Raw genomic sequence first — 15,071 nt, 5'->3', positions numbered from 1 at the left:
TGCAACTCAAACCAATCACGATCATCAAATAACCCATAGGACAAAACGGGTCTACTCAAACATCATAGGATAGCCATACATCATTGGGAAATAATATATAGCGTTGAGCACCATGTTTAAGTAGAGATTACAGTGGGTAAGAGAGAGGTTACACCGCTACATAGAGGGGGGAAGAGTTGGTGATGATGGCGGTGAAGTTGTTGGTGAAGATTGCGGTGATGATGATGGCCACGGCAGCGTTCCGGCGCCACCGGAAGAGAAGGGGACAGGGGGGCCCTTCGTCTTCTTCTTCCTTGACCTCCTCCCTAGATGGGAGAAGGGTTTCCCCTCTGGTCCTTGGCCTCCATGGCGTGGGAGGGGCGAGAGCCCCTCCGAGATTGGATCTGTCTGTCTGTCTCTCTCTGTTTCTGCGTTCTTAGATTCTTCCCTTTCACCGTTTCTTATATTCCCGGAGATCCGTAACTCCGATTGGGCTACAATTTTAACACAATATCTATCCGGATATTAGCTTTCTTGTGGCGAAATAAGGGCATCAACCTCCTTACAGGGTGGCCACGAGGGTCAGGGGCGCGCCCCTTCCTCGTGGCCCCCTCGAGCACCATCTCGCATGGATTTTTCTTCCCAAAAATCATATATATTACAAAAAAATCTCCGTCAGTTTTTATCCCGTTTGGACTCCGTTTGATATGGATATTCTGCGAAACAAAAAACATGCAACAAATAGAAACTAGCAATGGGCACCCGATCAATATGTTAGTCCCAAAAATAGTATAAAAAGTTGCCAAAAGTATATGAAAGTTGTAGAATATTGGCATGGAACAATCAAAAATTATAGATACGACGGAGACGTATCAATGGTTCGGTAATAACTTGATTTGAAGTTTCATGATCATCATCATTAGCTTCCTCACTAATTGGTGTAGGCATCACTGGAACTGATTTTTATGATGAACTACTTTCCAATTCTGGAGAAGGTACAATTACCTCATCAAGTTCTACTTTCCTCCCACTCACTTCTTCCAAGAGAAACTCCTTCTCTAGAAAGGATCCATTCATAGCAACAAATATCTTGCCTTCAGATATGTGATACAAGGTGTACCCAACAGTTTCTTTTGGGTATCCTATGAAGACGCACTTCTCCAATTTGGGTTCGAGCTTACCAATTTGAAACTTTTTCTCATAAGCATCGCAACCCCAAACTTTAAGAAACGACGGCTTTGGTTTCTTGCCAAACCATAGTTCATACGGTGTCGTCTCAACAGATTTAGATGGTGCCCTATTTAACATGAAAGCAGCTGTCTCCAATGCATAACAACCAAAACAATAGTGGTAAATGGGTAAGAGACATCATAGATCGCACCATATCTAATAAAGTACGGTTATGACGTTTGGACACACCATTACGTTGTGGTGTTCCTGGTGGCGTGAGTTGTGAAACTATTCCACGTTGTTTTAAATGAAGGCCAAAACTCTTAACTCAAATATTCACCTCCACGATCAGATCGTAGAAACTTTATTTTCTTGTTACGATGATTTTCCACTTCACTCTGAAATTCCTTGAACTTTTCAAATGTTTCAGACTTTTATTTCATTAAGTAGACATACCCATATCTACTCAAATCATCTATGAACGTTAGAAAATAACGATACCCGCCGCGAGCCTCAACACTCATCGGACCGCATACATCACTATGTATTATTTCCAGTAAGTCAGTAGCTCGCTCCATTGTTCTGGAGAACAGAGTCTTAGTCATCTTTCCCATGAGGCATGGTCCGCAAGCATCAAATGATTCATAATCAAGTGATTCCAAAAGTCCATCGGCATGGAGTTTCTTCATGCGCTTTACACCAATATGACCTAAACGGTACTGCCACAAATATGTTGCACTATCATTATCAACTTTGCATCTTTTGGCATCAATATTAGGAATATGTGTATCACTATGATCGAGATTCAATAAACCATTCACATTGGGTGTATGACCATAGAAGGTTTTATTCATATAAACAGAACAACAATTATTCTCTGACTTAAATGAATAACCATATTGCAATAAACATGATCTAATCATATTAATGCTCAATGCAAACACCAAATAATATTTAGGTTCAATTCTAATCCCGAAGGTAGAGGGAGTGTGCGATGGTGATCGTATCAACCTTGTAATTATTTCTAACACACATTGTCACCTCGTCCTTAACTAGTCTCCGTTTATCTTGCAACTCCTATTTCAAGTTACTACTCTTAGCAACTGAACCAGTATCATATACCGATGGGTTGCTATAAACACTAGTAAAGTACACATCAATAACATGTATATCAAATATACCTTTGTTCACTTTGCCATCCTTCTTATCTGCCAAGTATTTGGGGTAGTTCCGCTTCCAATGACCATTCCCTTTGCAGTAGAAGCACTCAGTTTCAGGCTTAGGTCTAGCTTTGGGTTTCTTCACGGGAGTGGCAACTTGCTTGCCATTATTTCTTGAAGTTCCCTTTCTTTTCCTTTCCCCTTTTCTTGAAACTAGTGGTCTTTTTAACCATTAACACTTGATGCTCTTTCTTGATTTCTACCTTCACCGATTTTAGCACCGCGAAGAGCTCGGGAATCGTTTTCTTCATCCCTTGCATATTATAGTTCATCACGAAGTTCTAGTAGCTTGGTGATAGTGACTAGAGAACTCTGTCAATCACTATCTTATCTGGAATATTAACTCCCACTTGATTCAAGCGGTTGTACTACCCAGACATTCTTAGTACATTCTCACTGGCTGAGCCATCTCCTCCATCTTGTAGGCAAAGTACTTGTCAGAGGTCTCATACCTCTCGACTTGGGCATGAGTCTGAAATACCAATTTCAGCTCTTGGAACATCTTATATGCTCTGTGGCGTTCAAAACGTTTTTGAAGTCCCGGTTCTAAGCCGTAAAGCATGGCGCACTAAACTATCAAGTAGTCATCATACCGTGCTTGCCAAACGTTCATAAAGTCTGCATCTGCTCCTGCAAAAGGTCCGTCACCTAGCGGTGCATCAAGGACATAATTCTTCTCAGCAGTAATGAGGATAACCCTCAGATCACGGATCCAGTCCGCATCATTGCTACTATCATCTTTCAACTTATTTTTCTCTAGGAACATATCAAAAATAAACGGGGGGCTATAATGCGAGCTATTGATCTACAACATAATTTGCAAATATTATCAGGACTAAGTTCATGATAAAAGTTCAATTAATCATATTACTTAAGAACTCCCACTTAGATAGACATCCCTCTAGTCATCTAAATGATCACGTGATCCATATCAACTAAATCATGTCCGATCATCACGTGAGATGGAGTAGTCTTCAATGGTGAACATCTCTATGTTGATCATATCTACTATATGATTCACATTCGACCTTTTGGTCTCCGGTGTTCCGAGGCCATATCTGCATATGCTAGGCTCGTCAAGTTTAACCCGAGTATTCTGCACATGCAAAACTGGCTTGCAACTGTTGTATGTGAACGTAGAGCTTATCACACCCGATCATCACGTGGTGTCTCGACACGACGAACTGTCGCAACGGTGCATACTCAGGGAGAAAACTTATACCTTGAAATTTTAGTAAGGGATCATCTCATAATGCTATTGTCGTACTAAGCAAAATAAGATGCATAAAAGATAAACATCACATGCAATCAAAATATGTGACATGATATGGCCATTATCATCTTGTGCCTTTGATCTCCATCTCCAAAGTACCATCATGATCTCCATCGTCACCGGCATGACACTATGATCTCCATCATCTTGATCTCTATAATTGTGTCGTCACATGGTCTTCTCGCCAACTATTGTTTTTGCAACTATTGTTATCGCATAGCGATAAAGTAAAGCGATTATATGGCGATTGCATCTTATGGAATAAAGAGACAACCATAAGGCTCCTGCCAGTTGTCGTTAACTTCTACAAAACATGATCATCTCATACAACAATTTATATCTCATCACATCTTGACCATATCACATCACAACATGCCCTGCAAAAACAAGTTAGACATCCTCTATTTTGTTGTTGCAAGTTTTACGTGGCTGCTACGGGCGTCGAGCAAGAACCGTTCTTACCTACGCATCAAAACCACAACGATTTTTCGTCAAGTGTGTTGTTTTAACCTCAAACAAAGACCGGACGTAGTCAAACTCGATTCAACTAAAGTTGGAGAAACTGACACCCGTCGGCCACCTGTGTGTGAAGCACGTCGGTGGAACCAGTCTCATGAACGTGGTCATGTAATGTCGGTCTGGGCCACTAAATCCAACAATACCGCCGAATCAAAGTAAGACATTGGTGGTAAGCAGTATGACTATTAGCGCCGACAACTCTTTGTGTTCTACTCGTGCATATAACATCTACGCATAGACCCGGCTCGGATGCCACTGTTGGGGAACGCGGTATTTCAACAAATTTCCTACGATCAAGCAAGATCTATCTAGGAGATGCATAGCAACGGGAGGGGACAGTGTGTCCACATACCCTCATAGAATAATAGCGGAAGCGTTTAGTAACACGGTTGATGTAGTCGAACGTCTTCACGATCCAACCGATCCTAGCACCGAACGTACGACACCTCCATGTTCAGCACACGTTCAGCACGATGACGTCCCTCGAGCTCTTGATCTAGTTGAGGACGAGGGAGAGTTCTGCCAGCACGACGGTGTGGCGATGGTGATGATAAAGCTACCGGCGCAGGGCTTCGCCTAAGCACTACAACGATATGACCGAGGTGGTAAATTGTGGAGGGGGGCACCTCACACGGCTAAGAGATTATCTATTGTGCCTTTGGGGTGCCCCCACCTCCGTATATAAAGGGGGAGGAGAGGAGTCCAGCTCCCTAGGGGCGCACCAAGTGTGTGGAGTCCTACTAGGACTCCTGGTCCTAGTAGGATTCCCTTCTCCTTTTTTCCTTTTTCGAAGTAGAAAAAGGGGGAAAGAGAGAAGGAGTAGGAGAGGGAAAAGGGGGGCGTCGCCCCCACCCCTTGTCTAATTCGGATTGGTAGGTGGCGCCACCTCCTGGCCGGACCTCTCTCTTCTCCACTAAGGCCCATGTTGGCCCATTAACTTCCCGGGGGGTTCCGGTAACCCCCGGTACTCCGAAACTTATCTGAAACTTCCCGAAACAATTCCGGTGTCCGAATGTAACCTTCCAATATATGAATCTTTACCTCTCGACCATTTCGAGACCCCTTGTCACATCCGTGATCTCATCTGAGACTCCAAACAAACTTCGGTCATCAAATCACATAACTCATAAATCGAACGTTAGGCATGCGGACCCTATGGGTTCGAGAGCTATGTAGACATGACCGAGACACGTCTCCGGTCAATAACCAATAGAGGAACTTGGATGCTCATATTGGTTCCTACATATACTACGAAGATCTTTATCTGTCAAACCGCATAACAACATACGTTGTTCCCTTTGTCTCGGTATGTTACTTGCCCGAGATTCGATCGTCGGTATCTTAATACCTAGTTCAATCTCGTTACCGGGAAGTCTCTTTACTCGTTCCATAATGCATCATCCCGTAACTAACTCATTAGCCACATTGCTTGCAAGGCTCATAGTTATGTGCATTACCGAGAGGGCCCAGAGATACCTCTCCGATGCACGGAGTGACAAATCCTAATCTCGATCTATGCTAGCTCAACAAACACCTTTGGAGACACCTGTAGAGCATCTTTATAATCACCCAGTTACATTGTGACGTTTGATAGCACACAAGGTGTTCCTCCGGTATTCGGGAGTTGCATAATCTCATAGTTAGAGGAACATGTAAAAGTCATGAAGAAAGCAATAGCAATAAAACTAAACGATCATTATGCTAAGCTAACGGATGGGTCTTGTCCATCACATCATTCTCTAATGATGTGATCTCGTTCATCAAATGACAACACATGTCTATGGTTAGGAAACTTAACCATCTTTGATTAACGAGCTAGTCAAGTAAAGGCATACTAGGGACACTCTGTTTGTCTATCTATGTATTCACACATCTACTAAGTTTCCGGTTAATACAATTATAGCATGAATAATGAACATTTATCATTGCAGACGTGGAGTTTGTGCTCGACATACTTCATCGGTATACACTGCATGTCCTTTGAGGTCCATGCGAAGATATCCCGATTCTCATGAAGGAAGTCAACGAGCTCGCCTTCCTATTTGCTGGCGAGGGGGGCCCACGATGACATACTTGTTGCATCTGGGGCCCACCGGGTTCAGCTTGACGTTCTTGGTCTCCTTGGAGGGCTGGAACGAGGCCTCGTCAGTCGGCTCCTTAGCCAAAGCCGGCACAGCCAGCATCTTGATACGTCTCCAATGTATCTATAATTTTTTTATTGTTCCATGCTGTTATATTATCAATCTTGGATGTTTTATAATCATTTTATAGTCATTTTATATCATTTTTTTGGTACTAACCTATTGACATAGTGCCAAGTGCAAGTTGCTGTTTTTTCCATTTTTTTACAAGTAGAAAATCAATATTAGATGGAGTCCAAATGCCATGGAAATTTATGGAGAATTTTTATGGGACAAAAGGAACACAATGAGCCATGGCTGTGCCTGGGGGTGCCCTGAGGGTGGCACAGCCCACCAGGGCGCGCCAGGAGGCCCAGACGTGCCCTGGTGGGTTGTGCCCACCTTGGGTGCCCCCGGTGCCGCCTCTTTGCTCTATAAATACCCCAATATTTCTAGAACCCTAGGGGGGTCGATGAAATATTCATCCAGCCGCCGCAGAGTCCAAAACCACCAGATCCAATCTAGACACCATCTCGGATGGGGTTCACCACGTCCATTGGTGCCTCTCCGATGATGGGTGAGTAGTTCTTTGTAGACCTTCGGGTCCGTAGTTAGTAGCTAGATGGCATCATCTCTCTCTCTCTCTTGATTCTCAATACAATGGTCTCTTGGAGACCCATATGATGCAACTCTTTTTGCGTTGTGTTTGTTCGGATCGATGAACTTTGAGTTTATGATCAGATCTATCTTTTTATATCCATGAAAGTATTTGAGTTTCTTTGATCTCTTTTATGCATGATCTCTTATAGCCTCGTATTTATTTTCCGATATTTGGGTTTTGTTTGGCCAACTTGATCTATTTTATCTTGCAATGGGAAGAGGTGCTTTGTAGTGGGTTCGATCTTACAGTGCTTGATCCCAGTGACAGAAAGGGAACCGACACGTATGTATCGTTGCTACTAAGGATAAAACGATGGGGTCTATCTCTACATAGATAGATCTTGCTACATCATGTCATCGCTCTTATTGCATTACTCCGTTTCTGCATGAACTTAATACACTAGATGCATGCTGGATAGCGGTCGATGTGTGGAGTAATAGTAGTAGATGCAGGCTGGAGTCGGTCTACTAATCTTGGACGTGATGCCTATGTAATGATCATTGCCTGTATATCATCATGAGTATTTGAACTTCTACCAATTGCCCAACAGTAATTTGTTTCACCCACCGCTTTGCTACTTTTCTCGAGAGAAGCCACTAGTGAAACCTACGGCCGCCGGGTCTCTTTCTCATATTATTTGCCTTTGAGATTTATTTTTATTTTCTTTTATTTTCAGATCTATTAATCCAAAAATACAAAAATACTTTGTTGCACTTTATTTTATTTGCGATCTATTTATTCAATCTATTACAAATTTCTCTCGTCCATACACCAATCTCTGGCACCGTTACCCGAAAGGGATTGACAACCCCTTTAACACATCGGGTTGCGAGTATTTGTTATTTGTGTGTAGGGGCTATTTACGTTCTGTTGCTTGGTTCTCCTACTGGTTCGATAACCTTGGTTTCATATCTGAGGGAAATACCTACCACTGCCGTGATGCATCATACCTTCCTCTTTGGGGAAATACCGACGTAGCTTCAAGCGACATCGCATCTCATTGGCCAGCGCAACGATCCAGTCGAGCTAGCGCCGCTCCTTCGCTATTACCAATGACTCGGCCAGTTTGCCACCGTCTTGCACGCACTCCAGGGACTTGCAGTAATCGCCGGTGATGGTAATGAGGCCCTTCGGACCCAGCAGCTTCATCTTCAGGTAGGCGTAGTGGGGGGCTACCATGAAGTTGGCTAGCACCCACCGGCCCAACAGCGCATGATACGCGCTGGACAGGTCCACCACCTCGAACCAGAGTGGCTCACGTTGGAAATCGTCGCTAGCGCCGAATAGGCCGTCGAGCCGGATCCAACCGATGGCGGAGTAGGAAAGGTCAGGCATGGTGCCGTGGAAGATCGTCCGGGTCAGCTCCAAATCTTTGGCCGCAAGGCCGAGCTTGGTCATGGTGTCGCAGTAGATGATGTTGATGTTGCTGCAGCCATCGATGAGGACCTGGCAGAATTTGCACGTGCGCTGGGGTGTGACAATGGTGGGGTCGAGGACGAGGGCATAGGCACCCGGGTTCTGCATGACGGCCGGGTGGTCTTCCCGGATCCAGGTGACCGGGCGCTCCAACCAGTGCATCTACTCCGGCTTGGCCGGGATGACGGTGTTCACCTCCTGCCGGAGCAGGCGCTCGCTATACTTGTCATCGCCAAGGCTTCTGAAGACGACGTAGATCGCATTCTGGTCGGGGTAGACGTCATAGCGCATCGTATTGTTAGTCGGAGGCGCGGGCGGAGGAGGCGAAGCCGGCTGCCCTGATCCCGGAGCCGGAGCCGGAGCAGGCGGGATGTCGCCCCTCATGATGCGCTTGGTGATGGCGCATTGTCGAAGTGTGTGTGGACGGCCTCGCGCCGCTGTGGTGCTTGCAGGGAGTGTCAAGCATCTCCTCGATGCTCATGGTGGGCTGCCACACCGTCTTGCTGGTTTGCCGGCGTTTGGCGGCTGGCTCGGCCACGGGTGCCTATTTGGCGGCCGCGACGAGCCGGTTGTTGTAGCGCTGAGCCGGCTGGTCGGCTTTGCGCTTGTTGTTCTGCTGGTTGTTCTGCTGGCGGTCCTCTCGCCGGCTGGCTTGGGAAGGGGAACCGGCTTTGCTTTGTCGGATTCGTCCAGCCCCACCGCTTTGATGGATAGTGGTCGATGTGTGGAGTAATAGTAGTAGATGCAGGCTGGAGTCGGTCTACTAATCTTGGACGTGATGCCTATGTAATGATCATTGTCTGGATATCGTCATGACTATTTGAAGTTCTATCAATTGCCCAACAGTAATTTATTCACCCACCACTTTGCTATTTTTCTCGAGAGAAGCCACTAGTGAAACCTACGGTCCCCCGGGTCTCTTTCTCATATTATTTGCCTTTGCGATCTATTTTTATTTGCTTTTATTTTCAGATATATTAATCCAAAAATACAAAAATACTTTGTTGCACTTTATTTTATTTGTGATCTATTTATTCAATCTATTACAACTTTCTCCCGTCCACGCACCAATTTCTAGCACCGTTACCCGAAAGGGATTGACAACCCCTTTAACACGTCGGGTTGCAAGTATTTGTTATTTGTGTGCAAGGGCTGTTTACGTTGTGTTGCTTGGTTCTCCTACTCGTTCGATAACCTTGGTTTCATATCTTAGGGAAATACCTACCGCCGATGTGCTGCATCATCCCTTCCTCTTTGGGGAAATACCGAAGTTACTTCAAGCGATATCAAAAGGAATTGTTGGTGCCGTTGCCGGGGAGGATCTCCAACATATACCGGGTTCCTAATCACAAATATCATCTCCTCGCAATTTACATTATTTGTCATTTGCCTCTCGTTTTCCTCTCCCCCACTTCACAAAAAAATTCCGTTTTATTCGCCCCTCTTTTTCGTTTGCCATTTTTTTGTCGGATCTGTTTTTGAGTGCAATCTTGTTGCGTAGTCATCATGACTCAAGAGAACACCAAGTTGTGTGATTTCTAAAATACCAACAACATTGATTTTATTGGCACTCCGCTTGCTCCTCCCGCCACTAGTGCGGAGACTTGTGATATTAATTCTACTTTGCTGAACCTTGTTATGAAAGATCAATTTTCCGATACTCCTAATGAGGATGTCGCGTCCCATCTTAATACCTTCTGGAGTTATGCGATATGCAAAAGAAAAAAATGTGGACAATGATGTGGTCAAGATGAAATTATTTCTGTTTTCCTTGCCTGATTCTGCAAAAAATTGGTTCTATTCTTTGCCTCGCAATAGTATCGATTCTTGGAATAAGTGCAAAGATGCTTTTATCACTAAGTATTTTCCGCCCACAAAAATTATTTCCCTTAGAACCCAGATCATGAATTTCAAGCAACTTGAACATGAGCATGTTGCACAATCTTGGGAAAGGATGAAAATGATGATAAGGAATTGCCCAACTCATGGGTTAAATTTTTGGATGATCATACAAAAAAATTATGTGGGGTTGAATTTTGTTTCTCATAATCTTTTAGATTTCGCCGTGGGTGGTACTTTTATGAAAATTACTTTGGGTGAAGCCACCAAATTTCTTGATAACATTATGGAAAATTATTCACAATGGCATACCGAAAGGGCTCTTACTAATAATAAAGTTAATTCGGTTGAAGAAATTTCTTCTTTGATTGAAAAAGTTGATGCTCTTGTGAAATTGATTGCTAGTAGAAGTGCTCCTATTGATCTTAATGATATGGCTTTGTCTACTTTTATTGAGCAAAGTAGTGATTCCATAGATGTGGATTTTATCTCTTGAAATAATTTCAACAATAATGCTTATAGAGGTAATTTTAATCCTAGGCCTTTTCCTAGTAATTCCTCTAATAATTATGGTAATTCCTATGGAAATCAATCTTATAATAATAATAGGAACACCTCTGATCTTGAGAACAATATTAAGGAATTTATCAATAAACAAAAAGTTTTCAACACTTCCATAAAAGAAAAGTTGAGTAAGATTGATGATTTGTGTAGAAGTGTTGATAGAGTTTCTCATGATGTGGAAAATCTCAAGATGAAAATTTTTGTGCCTAAAGTAGATGAATCAATTAAATCTCTTTATGTTTCTATGTATGAAATTAAGAAAAGAACCGCTATGCTTAGAGCTAAAAGAGAATTTTTAGAAAAAGCGTTTTCTAGTGATTTCTTTCGTAAAAGTGATGAAGATCTTCAAATGATTGGTGTTTCTTCTATTGATTCCTTATTTAGTAAAATTAATATTGATGAAAAAGGGACTAGAGAAGAGTCAACTTCAGGTAGAAGGCGTCCCAATATTTCGGAGGGTGAAAATCTTGTTGAGAAAATTGATAAAAGTGGGTTTGAAGAGGTCAAACCTTTAGCTAGTGATGTGCCCACTCTTTTGGATTACAAAGACTTTATTTATTATAGTTTATCTTTGATTGATTGTATTTATTTATTGCAATCCATTATAAATTCACCCCATTCTTATGAACAAAATAAAGCTTTTACTAAACATATTGTTGATGCCGTGATGAAAGCTTTTGAATAAAAGTTGGAATCAGAAGTTTCAATTCCTAGAAAATTTCATGATGAGTGGGAACCTACTATCAAAGTCAAGATTAAAAATTATGAATGTTTTGCTTTGTGTGACTTGGGTGCTAGTGTTTCTACTATTCTGAAATCTTTATGTGATGTGCTTGGTTTTACCAATCTTGAATCGTGTTCTTTGAATTTGCACTTGGCGGATTCTACTATTAAAAAGCCTATGGGAAGAATTAATGATGTTATTATTCTTGAAAATAGGAATTATGTGCCCATATATTTTATTGTTCTTGATATTGATTGCAATCCGTCTTGTCCAATTATTCTTGGTAGACCACTTTTACGCACTATTGGTGTCGTGATTGATATGAAAGAAGGCAATATTAAGTTCCAATTTCCTTTGAGGAAGGTATGGAACACTTTCCTAGAACAAGAATTAGGCTACCATATGAATCAATCATGAGGTCATCTTATGGATCTCGAACCAAAGATGACAAAACTTAGATCCTTGCTTTATGCCTAGCTAAGGCCGTAAAACTATAGCGCTTGTTGGGAGGCAACCCAATGAATAAAATTTATTTTTGCTTTTTGATTTTAGTTTTTGAGTGTTAGCACAATTATGCTACTGTTATAATTGTGTTTTTATGTTTTAATTAGTGTTTGTGCCAAGTAAAGCCTTTAGGATCTTCTTGGGTGATAGTTGTTTGATCTTGCTGAAAAAACACAAACTTTTACGCTCACGAAATTAATTTTAATTTTTTACTATAGATTGATAAAATAGTCATTCCACTTGAAGTAGATCAATATACAAATTGCTCAAGTCTTCCTAATTTTTCAGAATTTTTGGAGCTACATAAGTATTCGAAATAGTCAGATTGCTACAGACTGTTCTGTTTTGACAGATTCTGTTTTCTTTGTGTTGTGTGCTTATTTTGATGGCTCTATGGTTTTCTTTGATGAGTTTTTGTCATAGAAAATTTGGAATACAGTAGATATAATGCAAGAACAAAATATTAATTGGTTTTATACAACACTTTTAGTAGTGATTTATTATTCTTGTACTAACGGATCTCACGAAGGTTTTATTGAGTTCTGTGTGATTGAAGTTTTCAAGTTTTGGGTTATCTTACGATGGATGAAGGAATAAGGAGTAGAAGAGCCTAAGCTTGGGGATTCCCCGACATCCTAAGCTATTATACAAAAATGAGCAACCAACTAAGCTAGGGGATGCCCCCGAGTGGCATCCCCTCTTTCTTCGAACAACCGTCGGTATTTTACTCGAAACTATATTTTTATTTGCCACATACTATGTGTTTTGCTTGGAGCGTCTTGTGTGATATGAGTCTTTGCTTGTTTTTTTTTAGTCTTGATCCCTTGCTGTACACACCTATTTGAGAGAGCCAAAATTATGTCATGACTTGTTATAATTGCTCTCTATGCTTCACTTAAATTTTTATGAGCTAGGGACCTGCTCTAGTGCTTCACTTATATCTTTTTGAGAATGATGTGCTTAGTATTTTTGAAGAAATGCTCTCTTGATTCACTTAGATTTATTTGAGAGTTAGCAAAATTTTCAAGAAATTCTCTCTTGCTTCACTTAAATTAATTTGTGAGAAAGAAATATTATGCTGATGATCTTCACGTATATTTGTTTGAGCTTGTCAAAAGAAACATATGAAAATTAGTCCCAAAGTGATAGATATCCAAGAAGGATATAATAAAAACTTTCATGAAGATCATTGGACAAAATAAACTTGATTCTTAGTAATAGTTTTGAGATATGATGATGTGATATGTGAGTCATCTTGATGAGTAATTATGCTTTAGTAAGAATATTGGTGTTAAGGTTTGTGATTCCCTATGCAAGCACGAAAGTCAATAATTATGCAATGAAATTATATCCTACTTATAGTGCATTATTTGGTGTTAGTTATGCTTAATGCTCGCTTATGACATTATTCATTTCTTGGTTGGTCGCTTCCCAATCTTTTTCTAGCCTTCATTTTGCACTAAGTATGATCACTACTTGTGCGTCCAACAACCTTTAAACCAGTTTTACCACATGAGTCCACTATATCTACCTATATGCGGTATCCTTTTGTCATTCTAAGCAAATTTGCATGTGCCATCTCTAATTTTCAAAAATAAACTTCTCTTTTGTGTGTTCGTTTCGCTCGCAGAGCGGCGAGGGGTGGCTAATATTTTCCATGCTAGATGTGTTATTCTCAAGATTAGTGTTTATTCACTTGTCATTGCACGAGAGTAAGGCAAAGGTATTAGGGATGCCCAGTCCTGAAATGCAAAAATGAATTTACTTTATGTTGTCAAATAATAAATTCCTTGAAAAGTGTTGGTATGGAGGGCACCCGTGGATACGGTTAGCCATGGAAAGTGAAAGTATGGTGGAAAAGGAATAAACTTTATTTTCTGTTTGGGAACCGCCTATGATATATCTATGCATGGAAAGTATTGGGAACTCTAAGTCGTTTTCGTTGGTGGGATGGATACACCTCCCAAAAAAATTTATCTCTAAGTTTTTCGCTTTGAGCTCTGGCACCTCTACAAATCCCTGCTTCCCTCTGCGAAGGGCCTATCTTTTACTTTAGGCAATTTTTATTTTGAATTTGAGTCTCTGTCTTCTCTTATAAAAAGCACCAACTAGGAGGCAATATGGTCGTACTTAAGTATTGGGTGTAGCTAATATGCGAGTGTGTTTCATGAATGGATCAATGGTTGAGCATGATGGGCTAGGGATAGCTTATTTTAGCGTTGATATTTTGAAAGACATGGTTGCTTTTTGATATGCTTGAGTATTTAAATTATCATGTCAAAACTAGACTATAACTTTGAACAATATAAAAGTCCAAATGTCCATGCTATAAAAAAAGAAATATGATATGACATGTTAGGCAGCATTCCACATCAAAAATTATGTTTTTATCACTTCCCTACTCGAGGACGAGTAGGAGTTAAGCTTGGGGATGCTGATACGTCTCCAATGTATCTATAATTTTTGATTGTTCCATGTTGTTATATTATCAATCTTGGAAGTTTTATAATCATTTTATAGTCATTTTATATCATTTTTTGGTATTGCCAAGTGTCAGTTGTTGTTTTTTCCATGTTTTTTACATCACAGAAGATCGATATCAGATGGAGTCCAAATGCCACAAAACTTTACGGAGAATTTTTATGGGACAAAAGGAACACAACGGGCCCTGGCTGCACCTGGGGGGTGCCCCGAGGGAGGCACAACCCACCAGGGCACGCCAGGAGGCCTAGGCGCGCCCTGATGGGTTGTGCCCACCTCGGGTGCCCCGGGGGCCGCCACTTTGCTCTATAAATACCCCAATATTTCCAGAACCCTAGGGGAGTCGACGAAATTTTCATCCAGCCGCCACAGAGTCCAGAACCACCAGATCCAATCTAGACACCATCTCGGATGGGGTTCACCACGTCCATTGGTGCCTCTCCGATGATGGGTGAGTAGTTCTTTGTAGACCTTCGGGTCCGTAGTTAGTAGCTAGATGGCATCATCTCTCTCTCTTGATTCTCAATACAATGGTCTCTTGGAGATCCATATGATGCAACTCTTTTTGCGGTGTGTTTGTTGGGATCGATGAACTTTGAGT

This window comes from Triticum aestivum, chromosome 2A (assembly GCF_018294505.1).
Source record: "Triticum aestivum cultivar Chinese Spring chromosome 2A, IWGSC CS RefSeq v2.1, whole genome shotgun sequence".
Taxonomy (NCBI): Eukaryota; Viridiplantae; Streptophyta; class Magnoliopsida; order Poales; family Poaceae; genus Triticum; species Triticum aestivum.
The sequence above is the reverse complement of the archived record's forward strand: the minus strand, read 5'-3'. Positions refer to the sequence as shown.